Source organism: Pinus tabuliformis, chromosome 5_2 (genome assembly GCF_031772625.1).
Source record: "Pinus tabuliformis cultivar Carrire ecotype Pingquan chromosome 5_2, CPIR1, whole genome shotgun sequence".
In the NCBI taxonomy this organism is placed as follows: Eukaryota; Viridiplantae; Streptophyta; class Pinopsida; order Pinales; family Pinaceae; genus Pinus; species Pinus tabuliformis.
Genome location: NC_142306.1, coordinates 828,186,079 through 828,203,237, shown reverse-complemented (window position 1 = coordinate 828,203,237; position 17,159 = coordinate 828,186,079). Strand labels below are relative to the sequence as shown.

The window sequence follows — 17,159 nt, the reverse complement described above, 5'->3', positions numbered from 1 at the left end:
CAACTCCATACTTTGACGGTAAAAAATGATGAAGATAACATTTGAGACTGACTTCCAGTGCATTTCTTGAAACTCAACATAGCCATTTTAATCTACAAGTTTAAGAATTTATGAAACAAAATATATATGATGACAGAGTGTAAGGGCTTCTTCAAAGAACCATTTACGATAAACTATATGAGAAATTTAAAAAATTACACAAAAAACAACAAAGTGAGTCAAGATCAAAACATTGATATTGATTATCAAATCTTTTATGCAAATAGACTAGAATACCTTTGTTTGGGTATTATTTGGGTCTTCCGGGGAAGGGATAAACTATGGTTGTAACAGTAGAAATGATGCAGGCCAATGAAGTTCAAGTTAAAAGTACTAGGCTAGCACGTGTTTCGGCTTGCCTGATAGTGATCCACTGAACTGGGTTCGAGTAGCTAAAGCCATGGAAGAAGTGAGAGCGATGGTGGATTCGTATTTGGGAGCCAAGTAGATTTTGGTTGAAGGGAAATCACTGACAATCTCAAATTTTGTTGTCATTGCTCGAAGATCACAAATGAAAGTAAAATTAGATGTCGCGGCCACCAAATCTAGGGTCGATGAGAGTTAAAATTGGGTTCTCACCCACATGACCAAGGGGATGGATACCTATGGGGTCACTACCAGTTTCAGTGCCACTTCTCTATTTATTGAATGCTAGAATTCTTGGAAAATGCCAAGAAAATGTTCTATCCAAAGACACTACTCAGGCTGTCATGTTGGTTCAAACGAATACTCTGTTGCAGGGCTACTTGGGCATAAGGTGGGAGATTCTTGAAACTGTGGAGACACTTTTGAATTAGGGGCTTATGTTGAAGCTACCATTAAGAGGAACCATAACTACTTTTGATTATTTGGATCCCCTATCTTATATTGTTAGGCTCTTAATCGAGAGACCTAATTCCAGAGTCCAATCCAGAGATGGAAGGGAAATGAGCGGAGCAGAAGTACTCAAGAAAGTGGTCCTAGAAAAGCCCTTTGAATTGCAACCTAAAGGTGGTCTGGTCATTGTCAATGGCATTTAAGTGGGAGCAACACTGGTGTTATAGACATTTTTGTGCCTTACAGCATGAAGCATGGAATGTCCATAATCTAAGGGATCCAAAGTCCCTAAGCATGTTGTTCCTACCCCTAGAGGAACAAGGTCAGCAAACCACAGCACTGAATAACAGTTCTCCACCTGAAAACACTCAAAAACAAGGCAATTCTGGATCATGTCAACTGCTCCACTGAGCATCTGCACTGAATGTCAACTGCTCCACTGTCTACCTGCGCTGAATGTCAACTGCAAAGAAGGCTACCTGCACTGGGCAAGTTGGGACAAGTGACACAGTCATTCCTCAAGGTGTCAATGCCCAGGAAGCTTCCAAAATGACACTTGGATCAAGGAATTCGACTGGTAATGAGTAAGAGGGTCTAGATCTCCAAGTGGAAGCAAGAACCTCCAAGTGGACTCAAGAACTGAAGAATAACTGAAGTGAGAGAGGACACTAGTCAGCTTCATGCCAACTTCAAGCTGACTCATCCTTTCTCCAAAAATCCTATATATAGAGCTCTCTCATGAGGTCTATGGAGGCTGGAATCTTGTGAATGTAAGGAAGTGCTGTTGGTTTGAGTTTAGAACTATTGGGTGATTTGCTTTGAAGGAGGTGAAGAGGAGATTTCTTTCTGCCGGGAGGTGATGCTGGATTGGGCCTTTTATGGTTGTATCACTTCCTGAACTTTACTTCTTCCATTAATAAAGCATTTGAGGTTCTTCTATATGCATGTGTCTCAATGGTGTATTGTTATACTTGTGTATTTGATTTATTCTAATCCTTGAATCAATTATGAATGTATGCTTCTTGTAGTTTCCCTCTCTTGCCATTTTGCAGGATCTTGGTGTAGCTGGGCTAGTGAAAGAGCAAGGAGTTGGGAGCAAGCAGCAAGGAGAGAAGATTGGATCAACCATTAGCGAAAGACATCGGTTAGTGGATCTCTTTCTCCCCTATTTTACTTTCATAAAGAAGAAATCTTAAATAGCTTTGCTTCAATTGTTGCTGAGGTACTATCACCCTTAGAGTGGGATAGGGTCATTCAGTATTGGATACTTTTCCTAACAACAAATTGGCGACTCCACTGGGGAACGTATCTTGTTGGTTGTTTGTGTTTTTGCTATTCATTTCCTAAACACAGGGAGTACCGAATCGAACTGCATTTGAATCTTTCAAATGCAAAGTAGAGGGCAGCTACTCTAGCTCAGTTTCTGGGCATGTTTATGATTTGAAGAGCTGATCCACAAGGACTCTGAACAGCTCTTAGTGATAGCTTTTCATCCTCCTTTTCATCCTTTAGTGTGTACTTGATTGATAGCTTATGATTTGGCCAAAAACTGTGAATTTTTGAGCAATCTGTAACTCGGAAACTGAGAAAAACGAAAGTTTATCTCTTCATTGTAGGCACTGTGAAGGCAGTCTGCATTTCATCGCAGGTCCCGAAGGGGCTACCTGCGCTGAATGTCAAACTGACAGTGTACTACCTGCGCTGAACCAGTTTTGCCTTGTGCAGCTGGGGTTCTCTGCTTTCTGTTGCCCTGTTTTCATCCTTGTTTTTGCTGCCTGTTATCAGTCAATGTACCTATATGAAACCATCTTTCCTTGCCACTATTCTGCCTCGGTTGTATAAAGAAACTGTATTTGTTCTTTGTGTATTTATTCCATCATTTGCAGTTTCCCATAACGAAAGTGAACTAGTCTTGCTGTGGCCTCTTAGATCTAGACCTGTGATAAGTGTCGTTCTGATCTTAAGAGTTAGTTTGTTTGCTGTTCATAGCTGATTGAGCTTTTGCTTTCGTCATATGGTTTGAATTTATGTATTTCTAGTGTTGAAACAAGTAAATCTTAAGGTGTCTTTTGATTTTGGACAAAAAGCTTGTTTGCTTTCACTTGAAATTGAATTCAAAGTTATACAACAGCTTTCTTTTTGTAGTACATCAACATTAAGAAAGAGAAAAGAAATGCCTGCATTGTACATTTTGCATTTGTAAGTTTGCATGTTGATTTAGGAGAAAGTGCATTAGTGTGTGCTCTTTGATCTGTGTGAAAAGATGATGTCTTTCTTTTCCCTCAGTAGTTAAGATTTTCATAAGTCGAAAAGATTGAAAAAAGCTTGCTTATCATCTTAGACTGCATTTAGGAATTTGTATCATACATCTCGTGGTGAACCTTGAAAGGCAAACTTTAAAAAGATCAACATAAAATATATTGAATGAACCTAACAACGCTTTGAAACATAACACAAACACATAGAGGTCTAAGCTAGAGACGTGTTCCGGCGTCGTTAAACGTAGTGACTGTCGATCTTGAAGAAGGTGGGTGATTCCTCCTGAGAGTCGGTGGCACTAATACGGACTTGTGCTCCCACGTACCGTCGCGTATATATTGGGAGACCCCTATAGGCATATATCTTTTATCCTTAGGGAGCCGTGTCGGCCGCCCTACTGATCACAATGCAGTGAACACAGCATTCACGAAGATCGACCACCCGTACCGTAAAGCGTATTCTGTGGTTTTGCGAAAGGTTTGGCACACCCTCTGCCTAGATCTCCAGAGTAGTTTCTTTTGGCCTTTTTCAAACTCTATAACTGAAAAAGTCCAACCGAGCATTTGTCACTTCGGGCTCGTTAAAACATCGAAGGAGACTAGAGTCATATTTAGCTTTTTCTCGACTCTTAAAAAGTGAAAAAGCAAGTTGTGTCTAAAAGCGTCTAATAAAATTCATTCAATTTGGAAACACAAATTTCCCCTTTTAATATTTTGGTTGATCGAGTAATCCGCAATCGTGGAAGAAAGTCAATTGAAACCCTGTCGTTCGCGGAGGCTTACGAGTCAACCGTCTTTGTCTCCGGAATCGAAAACAGTACGGACAAAGCGAACTCGTTTAACTGGTTCAAAATCTCCTATAAAAGTTAGAACAAGTGTTCCAACTACATCTGAGGTTTCGGTTACTCCAAACATTTCTGGAAACCTTGCCTCTATAGAAGAAGTTCAACAGCCACAGAAGGACAGTAATACTGATCCTAATCTGGGGGCAAATACTTGTATAACTGAACCAGTTCCATCTGTAACCGGTCCAGAGAGTTTTGTTCCTCAAACAACTGTCGCTGTCGAAACATCCACTTCTTCGGCACCAGAAATATATTACGGAACTGACGGTCTTCCTCTTCCACCAGGTTTGATTGCGATAGAGGAAATTACAGAGGATCCGCAAGCAAGTACTACAACCCGTTTTGGAGTCGGGGTCACTCTATTTCCTTCATCAGAAGTTAATCCACCACAAGTGGAGGTTCCTGTAGAATCGCTGGGCAATCTATTGGATAGACTTAAAATGTCTGAACAACCGTCATCATCTAGGACTGTGCCAAACGACACAGCGACAACAGAAGCCCCTGCCGTCACTCCGACAATGTTTGCCGGCATACCATCTGTCTTAACTAGCTCACAACAGCTAGAAGGAGTCCACCAAGGGACTATTTCGACAGTATGGTCTGTTCCAGTTTGTTCATCCGGAATAATATCCGGCAACTCTTATGTTGAGACTCACCAAATTGATCCATTTGGAGGTCAATTTGGGCAATCCAGTCCCCAAGGACAATCAATCCCCTTGAGTTCCGGATTGCTACCGTATGGGGGGCAGTATGCCCTTTCGTTACCCCCTCCGGGAGGGTACCCATACGTGAGTTCACAACAATATTCAGGTTATACTGGAATTGCATCAAGTAGTTGGGTACCTATGCTACCTCAACAACCAAGGGTTATGTATTCAATGCAACAGTGTGTACCTATGATGAACATCCCAACCACACCGGCTATTGTGACAGTGTCACAAGTTCAAGCGATGGCTGTTGCATGTCAACCTCAGATTTCTCAAGTTGTAATGCAACAGCCCCTTGAACATGGGTCACAACCACAATCGCCAACTGGTGGGGCGACACAGGTCCAAACGGGTACAATTACCCCACACCTTGGTCCAACGATTAGCATAGCACAACAGAACATGGCTTCACAACCATGGCTTGTGCAATACCAACAACCGCAATTCCAGCAGGTATATCAAGGTTCTGAGCAGCAGATCTTTGCGAACAGTGGACAACCGTATATCCAAAACGGTCAAAACCAACCACTTTACAGTGGTCAAGTCCACCAACCGTATCAATCATACCAACATCAATTACATTATGCTGGTATGCAAAGGCCCACTGCTTAAGCGATTCCATCGTACCCTGGTTATGCTTCGCCTAACCTGAATCAATATTTACCATTTGTGGCGACTTTAGAGTTACCCGATTTACACCGGTTAACAAACGATCCGATTGCTTATGCCCCTTGGTGGCCAGTGATTCCTCATAAACTTCCATCTGACATTCCTAAATTCAATGGAAATCCAGGTGAAGACCCATCGAATCACGTGATGACTTTTCATCTGTGGTGTTCGTCGAACACCCTAAACGACGATTCGATAAGGCTTCGCCTTTTTCAGAGGACATTGACAGGTCCAGCAGCTAAATGGTATATTGAATTACCTAGAGCCTCTTTCGATAATTTTAGTTCCCTAGCCACGACTTTCTTAACCCATTTTCAATTACCGATAAGGTATGAAACGGGAACAGAAATATTAACCAACTTCAAACAGACAACTGCCACCCATATATCTGATCATATACATGAGTGGCGTCGTCGTCGTAGGATGGTGAAAACATACGTTCCCGATCAGCTGTTAGCTGAATGGTTTATAAAGGCGTTACTTCCTGCTATAACGGAAGATGTGGCAAAGGGGGGAGTCGTAACAGAGGAGCAAGTTATCGCTCGTGCACAGTATTTGGACTTAGTTTATACTCAGTCCGGCACGCTCTACGACAAAATACCTGACGCTCCTAGACCGGAATTTTCAATTCCTCCCCCTCCTAAATCCAATAGTGACTCTCATGCCGGTGATGGCGTGATTGGCACGACAAACGCGAAATCGATAAAGGCTTCGTCTAAGAAAGCCCGTAAGAATTCGGATAAAAATGTAAAAGAAGAAATTCTTGCTTCGGAAGTAAATGCCGTATCAGCAGATAAAGGCAAAGAAACCAATCAACCAGGAAGCAAGAAGAAACAAAACAAAGGGAAGAAGAAGAAACAGGGTGAATCATCCCCTGGAAAAAATTCTTCAAACCCTCCTGGGCAAGGGAAACAAAATTATCCATGTCAAATATGTGATGATGAGGATCATTACACAAGGAATTGCCCATTCAAAGCTGAGTTGAAGAGGTTCTTTAAAAGTTCCCAAACCTCAACTGTGTTGACTGATCCGTTTCCCAACCCAGGTCAAAATCTGGTTGATAATGGAAATGCTTCCCCGTCGCAAGTGCTTATGTTGTCGGTCTCAAAACAACAGAATTATGCTTTGATTTCGACAAGGAACAAAGATTATGGGAATCCTCAGCTGTCGAACGACAAAGGTAAAGATCAACCAAGTAGTTCGACAACAACTTCGACAGAAGTTGTACCGCCCATCATTCCTGAATTAACAATAAAACCGCCAAAGGGTGTAGTACACAAGTTGACATTTAATCCTCGCGCCAGAGCGGCGCAGCATTATAACATAGTGGAAGATTTGGCACAATCGCCATCCGCTATGTCGACTCTTGAGGTACTACAAAATTGTCCAACCCAAAGGCAGGTGTTGTTATCAGCAATTGGTGGGGTTGATCCTAAAGATTCCAATCTTGTATCCTTTGATCACAAAGAATACGATCCTCAGTTACCAGCTCAGCTAGCTTTCCTTATTCAAGTGAAAACCCTCAAAAAAACTGTTCACAGAACAATTATTGATGAGGGAGCATCAACATGTATTATGTCGATGAGTTTCTGGATAACCTTAGGATCCCCAACCTTGTCGCGATCTTCGACGACATTAAAAGCTTTCGACGGAAGGACTTATACCCCATACGGTATCCTTAATAACTTGAAAGTTGAACTAGGAGGAAAAACAGTAGAAATTGATGTTGAGGTCATTGATGGAAATCTTGACTATAACATCCTACTGGGTAGACCATGGATTTATGCCATGGCAGCTGTTGTGTCGACTTATTTTAGGAAGATCGCATTCCCGTTTGAAGGAGGGATTACGGTCGTCGACCAACAGAACTTCCTCCCTAATGGTTCACAAGTTACAGGAAGCATTCCCATGATCCATGAGAGCAACCATTCGCTTCAAGATATCGGAGTAGGATTATTGAAAGACCCCACATTGATGGGAACTTTCGCGCTACCACCTCCTATTTACACAGGAAATGTACCGTTTGTAGCAACCTGCAACATGATATCTTCTACGAAGGTCGCAAAAGACAATGTCAACATGGATCATGCAGTTGTTTTTCCCCCAAGCCCTTTAGAAATATTGTAGCAATCAATGTTTCAAGCATGGGAGGCGAACCCAAATCAACGCTCGTCAAGCGTTTGGGTAGATAGGTCTAGAGAATATGGAACCCCATTAGATCCTTGGTCGAAAGTACATGGGAGTGACGAAGGAATCTTACAATCAATGTTGATTGAGGGGGAACCATGGAATGATCACCACCATCGTTCCCTTCTTCCAGAATATGAAGAAGATACTCAAAGTAACCTTTATCACCCTTCAGTTTTTGAATTCCTAACAAATACTGTAAACACGGTGGATTCCGAGCGAAACCTATCCAATATTGAAGAGACTATAGCCATAAATATCTTGACTAAAACAGATGTTGTAGAGAATATTTATGTCGGCAAAGGTTGTTCCCCTTCAGAACTGGAAATATATAACGCTCTTTTTCGCGAATTTAGAGATGTCTTTGCTTGGTCATATGATGAAATGCCAGGCATTGACTCGAGTATCGTTGAACATGAAATTAAAATGTATCCTGATGTCAAACCAGTAAGACAACGACTTCGGCAGGTGCACCCCAAGAAAGCCGCTGCCATTAAGGTAGAAGTTGAAAAACTTCTCCATGCTGGATTCATCTACCCGGTTCCTCTAACCGATTGGGTATCGAATATTGTCCTTGTTATGAAGAAACAAGGGACAATTAGAGTGTGTGTCGATTATAGGGATGTAAACCAAGCTTGTCCGAAGGACAACTACCCTACACCCTTCATCGACCAGATAATTGATGAATGCGCTGGATGTGAAATATTTTCATTTATGGATGGATTTTCCGGGTATAATCAAATAAATATCTGCCCACAGGACCAGTCAAAGATTTCATTTATTTGTCCGTGGGGCACATTCGCTTATCGAAAATTACCCTTTGGTTTGAAGAACGCAGGGATGACGTTTCAGAGGGCAATGAATTATGCCTTCCATGACATCAAGAACATTGTTCAACCTTATCTCGACGACCTCCCGGCTCATTCGCGAAAGCGGACTGATCATCCGCAGCATTTGAGAGCGATATTTCTACGTTGCCGACACTACAAGATAAGACTCAATCCACACAAATGTGTGTTTTGCGTCGATTCTGGTCGTTTACTTGGCTTTGTAGTCTCTAAGGATGGGATTCGTCTCGACCCCTGTAAGGTTCAGGCAATCATTAATTTGCCTCCACCTTCAAATTTTCTTCAGATTCAAAAACTCCAAGGGAAAGCAAACTTTCTGAGGAGGTTCATTCCAAATTACGCAGAACTTGCTAAAGGTTATACTCGTCTTTTGAAAAAGGATGTACCTTTTGTCTGGGACCAGGTGGCGCAAGCTTCCTTTGATGCTCTGAAAGATTGCCTAGTAAAAGCATCATTAATGTACGCCCCAGACTATCAAAGAGATTTTAACCTGTATCTGGCTGCAGCAGATACGACCATTGTGATGGTTTTAGTTCAAGAAGTCGACGGAATTGAACATCCTATCTATTATTTAAGTAAAAACTTAAATGATACAGAAAGTAAATATTCTTATGTTGAAAAACTAGCGCTTGCAGCTGTTCAAGCAATTCAAAGGTTTCGACATTATGTCCTCTTTCAGAAAACTACCATCTTGTCAGATTGCAACCCCATGACTTATATACTGTCGCGACAGTTGCTAGGGGGCAAATATTCAAAATGGATAGCGATCCTTCAAGAGTTTGATCTGGAATTTGTAAAATCCAAGTCAAAGAAAGCTCTAGTTTTCGCAGAATTATTGTGCGATCTCCCATCATTGTCCAACGATGAAACATCAGAAGAGTCAATCGTGGACGAAAGTTTGTTTCTGATATCTGTAAGCGATGAATGGTATGGAGATATCATATTTTATCTCCAAACCCAAAAATTCAGGCCTAACACCTCTCACTCCGAACAAAAACGTATACGATACCAAGCAAAAGACTACATGATCGTCGGTGATACACTTTACCGTCGTGGTATCGATACAGTTCCGAGGAGGTGCCTTACCCATGAGGAGGCCGAAAAAGCCCTGAATGAGTGTCATTCAGGCGCGTGTGGAGGGCATCAATCTGGATATGCAACAACACAAAAAATCTTACGAGCAGGATACTTCTGGCCAACCATGTTCAAAGATTGCATAATCGCAGTCAGAAGTTGCCATGCTTGTCAAATTTTTGATAGCAAAACCAGGAGACCACCCACACCTTTACAGCCAATAGTTGCTGTTGGGCCCTTCGCCAAGTGGGGCATCGATTTCATGCAATGTAACCCCACCTCGACCGGGGGGCATGGTTATATTATAGTCGCTGTTGACTATTTTACCAAATGGGCTGAGGCGATGCCTACATTAGATAACACTGGTGAAACAACTGCCCTTTTCTTTTTCAATCATGTAGTCGCCAGGTTCGGTGTACCACAGGCTATAGTTACAGATCATGGGTCGCATTTTCGCAATCACATGATGGTCGAATTATCTGCCAAGCTAGGGCTATCTCACGACAGCTCTACCCCATATTATCCCCAAGCCAACGGACAAGTTGAAGCAATCAACAAGGTCTTGAAGCGTATGTTGAAAAGGATGATCGGGGTTCATAAAAGAAGGTGGCACCTAATCCTATACTCAGCCTTGTGGGCTTACCAAACGTCGGTAAAGAACGCAACTGGGTTCACGCCTTTTCAACTGGTGTATGGCCTGGAAGCAGTCTTGCCAATCCAGTGCGAAATTTCGTCGCTTAAACTCGCAATCGATCTTCTCCCCGGAACCTCAGAAGAAGAGGCTCGTTTCTTGGAATTAATCCAATTGGATGAAACCCGTCGTGATGCCGCGTTGGCTAACGAAGCCCATAAGAAACGAGTCAAGGCTCAGTTCGACAAAAGTGTCAAACCCCGTGTCTTCTCAGAGGATGATTTGGTCTTGCTTTATGACCAAGAATCCGATAAATTGGGAGCAGGTAAATTCAAATCCTTATGGATGGGCCCCTATATTGTTAAAAAGGTGTTAGCAAAAGGAGCCTACGAGTTAATGGATTATGACGGAATTCCACTGGCGCAGCCCCGTAACGGGCTGTACCTCAAGCGTTACTATGCTTAAATAGTAACCTACATGCTTTTGTTGTATTTTGTTTTCGCTAAAGTATTTGTTTTGGTCGAGTGATCCACCTTTTCCATTTGTTGCAGATGTCGAACCTTCTGGAGACATGTGTTGGATATGCCGACGGAGCGAGTCGTAGTTCGCGGAACCTATCCTCCGTAGCCTGGGCCATTTTTGATCCAAGCGGCGAGTTAGTAAGTTTCAGAGGTGTGTGTATTGGGAAATCAACGAATAACATCGCTGAGTATAGCGCGTTGATAGAACTACTCTCTGATGCCATCACACGTGGCATACGCCGACTAATTGTCAGGCTAGACTCACAGCTCGTAATACTACAACTCAATGGTATATATTCTGTTCGCAATCCAGCTATTTATCGCATGTTCCTAAGGGTTAAGATCTTGGAAAGACGATTTGATTCAATTCAATATCAACATATTTCCAGAAGCTTGAACACATTAACTGACTCATTAGCGAACTATGTGTTAGATAGACATTTGCAACATTTGTAAAAAGAGACACATCATCAATGATTGTACATTTGGATCATATAACTCAATCAGAATAAAACTCAAAAATCAAAATATATATAAGCTGTTTATATAGTTCATACATAATGTTCCGTAACCAAGAAAAAATTGGTCATATGACCTAAAACTCAAAAAGATGCTAGGGGGCACCCTAGCCTAGTGGTGCTCATGATAGCACGTCACGGCCTGTGCAATCATGCGCAAGAGACGAGTCCATCGTCTAGGCACACCAGTAGTGTGTCGCTGCAGCTGTAAAGGTAACTCATCAATCCTCACATCGGGAATGCCGAGAGTAAGGCTCTCAACCTGCTCCTGCACAGCTGTAAGGGTCTCAGTATCGTCAAGGTCGCGGAGGATAGCTCTCCTAGCAGGCTCCACTGCCGGGGCAGCAACTGGCGGTCTCAGACGAACTGCTGGACGAACAGGACCAACATCTGCATGCACCCAAGAGTATGATTAAAAGTCTTGATAGAATAAATCACAACAACATTATAAATAAGAACAGTAAACAGTAATATGGTCAAAGAGTTTACCAATAGCGCCCCACTGTTCGCCATCCGGTAACACCAAATCCGGATCACCTCGGAAATCCATACCCACATATGGATACTCGGAGAAGACCATCTCCTGGCGCTCGAACCACCTGAAGAAGGCATCAGTAAAAGTAATCTGAGGTTGACCAGCATGCCTAGACATGTGATCAACCCACCTCTGCATGCGTGGCTCGGTCGGAGAAGGCAGGTCGAGTATAATATACTGAGGCTGCATCAGTGGGATTTTCTCCAAGGCGAAGGCAATCAGAATAGAACCAAATCCAAAGTTCTTCAGCTTCCCGTCCTTCACCTTGGTCAACTGAATTTTCATCTGAACAAGTACTGCATCACACCAGTTGAATACTTTCGGTTGGAGACACTCCAAGGCGTGCTGCATATAAGATCTGTTGGCAACATGTAGAGCTGCGCTACCGGCCATCCTACCAATGGTATACAGAATGGACCTGAGAGACCTGTCAGTAATCTCACGGATAACAATCTTGCCGTCTCTGCTCGGCTGAGAACCTTCCCTGCAATACTGGCAGACATAATCTCTCACGGAATCGGTCCCCCGGGTTGTACCTGACAAGGAAATGGGGACACCTCGTCTTGACAATCCAGTCAAGAAGTACATGTCCTCTATGGTCAAGGGGATGGACTTTCCCCTAATCTGGAATACTTGGTTAATAAGATCCCAAGCATCAAGCATATACTGCAGCAAAGTGATCTGTGCTCTCATGCTAGAGATACGGAAAAACTTCAGCAGGCCACAGTTCCGCAGCGCGTTCACCGTGACAGGGTCATGGAGGGAAATCATGTCCTCCTCTTCATTTTCTCGTTCTCGCCATGTAAGGGATATTTTGTTCAAAGTTCCCTGCAAAAAAATCAAGAGAAGGAGTAAGTTCCTGATTTTGATGAAAAACTGGCGAAAATTCATCAAAAAATGAACTGGAAACTCAGTTTTCTGAGCCCAACGCAAGCAGAGAGTGTCCCACCTGCGCTGAAGGTCAGGCTGCCTTAAGGCAGCTTGACATTCAGCGCAGGTTTCGAATGGGGAACCTGCGCTGAAGTTAAGGCGCCCTGGAAAAACCCCTGAGGCTCAGAAAGATTGAAAAACAGGCATAAAACTGGAAAAGGAAACCATGAAAAGAAAGAGCTATGGTTTAGCTCCTACCTGGTCCAGACGGTGCCAAAAATCATCCGCAAAATCTCCCGGAATCAGCTGGTGAAAATCAAGGGGAAAGAGGCACCTCCAGAGCTCCAACAAACCAAATGCAAATGAAATGGTAAAATGAGAGGTAAAAACACCTTTTAATGGCTTTTTACGTAGTTCAAAGCGAAATATTAGGGTTATAATCTCATTTTCATGCAAATATCTTTCATTTCTAACAAAGTTTGTTGCAGCAATTGAAAATGCAGTACTATCCTTGAGAAGAGAAAAACTAGTAATGGTAAAAAATCAAAATTTGACCATATATCGAGCAGTTTTAGCATAAAGTTCATGCTCGTTAAAAAATAAACGCAAGATCCGAGCAGTTTTAACGCGGTCTTCATGCTCGTTAAAAAATAAATAAAAGCAGTGAGCAATGTTTCCCCCAGAGTTTAAGCTCATTTTTAAATAAAAAATGAACCTATTCCGGTAAATAACCTCTGTGATCGTAAATTTATCAGCCATAAAAAGCCTTGGTCATGTTTGCACCTGCCACCTCCACCGTCATTTGGCTGACCGTTCACCTCCATATGATTGTTTACCCATTTTGAGGAACAGCTGCAAAGAGTGATTTCACCTAGCCATCCTTGTGACACTGCCGTGATTGGAAAATTCCAACCTGTACCTGGAATCTGCTGCTATCCCTGTTTATCACTCGTTCCTCAAAAGACGAGTCTTCTTTGAGCTCTTTTCATCTGACTCGTAAAATATGAAAAGTTTGCCGAGTTTTGGCCTTCCAGCTCGTTAAAGTGACTGGAAGAGCTATCCCTCCTCTAGATAATAATCTTTTTGGACCTGAGGGATTATTACACAAAAAGGTCGAGCACTTGTTTTATTCGGCTCGTTAAAGTTATCGAAAACTCATCCCTTCTGTATTGTTTTATACTTTTTCGGACTTAAGGGATTAGATGACGAAAAAGGAATTTTGGAGTTAACTTTCTGTACCTTTTCAGACTCTCTAAAAATGAAAAGGACCGAGTTTTCTTTGTCGTTAGACTCATTAAAATGATTAAATAACGACAAACTTGACGAGAACGAGTTTCCCTATCGCTAGGCTCGTTAAAACATAGCAATGGACTTGCCCGAAGGGCAGGTTATAGAAAAAGCATATGTTATCCTCCTCAAGCTTGACAAAAATAAAGAGGTACTGGTCAGAAATGACTGGGGAAAAATTGGGAGAACCTCAAAGCTTTAATGGTAGCAAGTCGCTCTTGAACATGACACTTTTCCTCCGTACCACATCGGGTTGGGTTGTTTCATTCACCGGTCTCATCACCATGGTCTCGCCAAACCATCCACATTTGGGGTAATGCTACCGATCCATCGCATCAATGTCGTTATATGTTCAAGAGATGTTGTTCAGAAAGAGTCAACCGTGTCCCATCCACTGCCATACATTATCCTTCATCCATCCATGACCGCCACCCTGAATCATATGTCACAGATTGTTTTCACCTCCACTAAAATCATTAGCTCCGTTTCGTGTCATTGATGTGGGATTCATTAAGGCCCTCCTTTGACGGATCGCTTCTTGTCGACTTCAGCTCATTATCCAAGAAGTTGATCTAGGAACACCCCCCTCAGTACTTTGAAGCTTGCATGCCTCAATGGCAAGTTTCTCACTTCCGGCGACATGTATACATCAATGACCTTCGACCAGAAGATTTTGCGTGGTGTTCGACGTCAAGTCCTTTATTCACACCACGTGAATTGTACTGCAGTACCTTGAGGGTCATTATCATTATCGGTGATTCCTCTCGCGCTTGTTAACGGTTTACATCATTGACCGGTAATCAAGCGATGTCTTTCCATGTTCGACTTCAGCGCAATTCTCTCATGGATCGACTTGTACTTAGAGTGAAGATCGAACAAGTTTGAAGACCCCGGATCTAGTTTCATCCATCCAGGCTGCGATATATATTCAGGAAATATAAAGACATTTGACATGTACATCATTACAGTAGATGATCATCCTACTCAAAGGATGATAATTTCAGCAGAGAATTATCAGTCTACCATCAGACGATCGTCTGTTATATGTACCAAAAATGAATCTATAAAGCTGAGCATGGGAATGCCCGCCTCAGCTAGATCATGAAAGCAGAATGAATCATAATGTATTGTATTGTATTTTATTATAGGTCACCTCTCAGCGATTGAATGAACTTCAGATCCTCCTGATAAAGCATTTCACCCGATAAACGACCTCATACTTTAGGGGGAAACTATTATAGACATTTTTGTGCCTTACAGCATGAAGCATGGAATGTCCATAATCTAATGGATCCAAAGTCCCTAAGCATGTTGTTCCTACCCCTAGAGGAACAAGGTCAGCAAACCACAGCACTGAATAACAGTTCTCCACCTGGAAACACTCAAAAACAAGGCAATTCTGGATCATGTCAACTGCTCCACTGAGCATCTGCGCTGAATGTCAACTGCTCCACTGTCTACCGGCGTTGAATTTCAACTGCAAAGAAGGCTACCTGTGCTGGGAGAGTTGGAACAAGTGGCACAGTCATTCCTCAAGGTGTCAATGCCCAGGAAGCTTCCAAAATGACACTTGGATCAAGGAATTCGACTGGTGATGAGTAAGATGGTCTAGATCTCCAAGTGGAAGCAAGAACCTCCAAGTGGACTCAAGAACTGAAGAATAACTGAAGTGAGAGAGGACACTAGTCAGCTTCATGCCAGCTTCAAGCTGACTCATCCTTTCTCCAAAACTCCTATATATAGAGCTCTCTCATGAGGTCTATGGAGGCTGGAATCTTGTGAATGTAAGGAAGTGCTGTTGGTTTGAGTTTAGAACTATTGGGTGATTTGCTTTGAAGGAGGTGAAGAGGAGATTTCTTTCTGCCGGGAGGTGATGCTGGATTGGGCCTTTTGTGGTTGGATCACTTCCTGAACTTTACTTCTTCCATTAATAAAGCATTTGAGGTTCTTCTATATGCATGTGTCTCAATGGTGTATTTTTATACTTGTGTATTTGATTTATTCTAATCCTTGAATCAATTATGAATGTATGCTTCTTGTAGTTTCCCTCTCTTGCCATTTTGCAGGATCTTGGTGTAGCTAGGCCAGTGAAAGAGCAAGGAGCTGGGAGCAAGCAGCAAGGAGAGAAGATTGGATCAACCATTAGCGAAAGACATCGGTTAGTGGATCTCTTTCTCCCCTATTTTACTTTCATAAAGAAGAAATATTAAATAGCTTTGCTTCGATTGTTGCTGAGGTACTATCACCCTTAGAGTGGGATAGGGTCATTCCGTATTGGATACTCTTCCCAACAACAACTGGCTTCCATTGTGTGTTCCGATGCTAATGTCCTTGCTGTGATGTCTGAAGTAATGTCGGCCCTGTTCTGTGAAGTTATGAATAGGAAGCTTGAGCTTACAAATCCATTAACTCACAAGCTGAAGCACCATCCCAACCAAATTAAAGTTAAAACGATCATGGAGTATGTCTTGAACGAAATTTATTATATGAAACACGCTGCTAAGATCCATGAGATGAATCCTCTCCAAAATCCCAAGCAGGATTGCTATGAACTTCACACTTCACCTCAATGGCTCGACCCTTAGGTGGATATCATCATATATGCAACTCACATGATTGAGTGGGAAATAAATTCTATCAATGAAAATCCAGTAATTGATGTTTCAAAGACAAACCTCTACATGGAGGGGATTTCGAGGGCACCCCTATTGGGGTCTTTATGGATAAGATTCATCTGACAATTTCACCATGGATTCTTACACTTCTGAGCTTCTTTACCTGGAAAATATCGTCACTAGGCAAGTACAAAGTGTTGATCAATATAACCAGGATGTGAGCATAACCAAGATGGAGATACATTTGTGGTAAAAGGAAAACATTGATAGAAAATCTTAGTTTTGAACCCTAGTGTGTCGAAACAAATAAATGAGAGGGGAGTTCCAGTTGACAGTTCAAGAGGTGGTATCAATGGAGGGAAACATTTCAACCCTATAACACTTTCATCTGAAGGTACATAATGAAGACAACAAAGACAAGAGGGGAGTTCATCTCAAAGGGAACGACTTACGACGTAAAAATTTAAGGATTTTTTAATATATTTTTATCACATAAATATTTTAATTAAATTTGAGAATAAATCTTATTAGGCTTCAAAATTTAAGTGGGTATTTCTCTTCAGGAGCTCTCGAGCTCATTATATAAAAGTATAAAATTATTTCCCATACAAATAGAAACTAAAATAAAAAATTACTTGTTAAATTTCAAATGAAGACTATTTAAGATTTTTTTAATTAAAAAGTGAGGAAATTTTTCATAATATGTTCTACTTGTCATTATTTTATCTCTATTTTATTA

The 17,159-nt window shown here is 41.9% G+C and overlaps 1 pseudogene; it reads left to right on the top strand.

Moving 5' to 3' along the window:
* Positions 1-320: 320 nt before the first annotated feature.
* LOC149161872 (phenylalanine ammonia-lyase pseudogene) lies at positions 321-16,673 on the top strand (annotated as a pseudogene).
* The last annotated feature ends 486 nt before the right edge of the window (positions 16,674-17,159 follow it).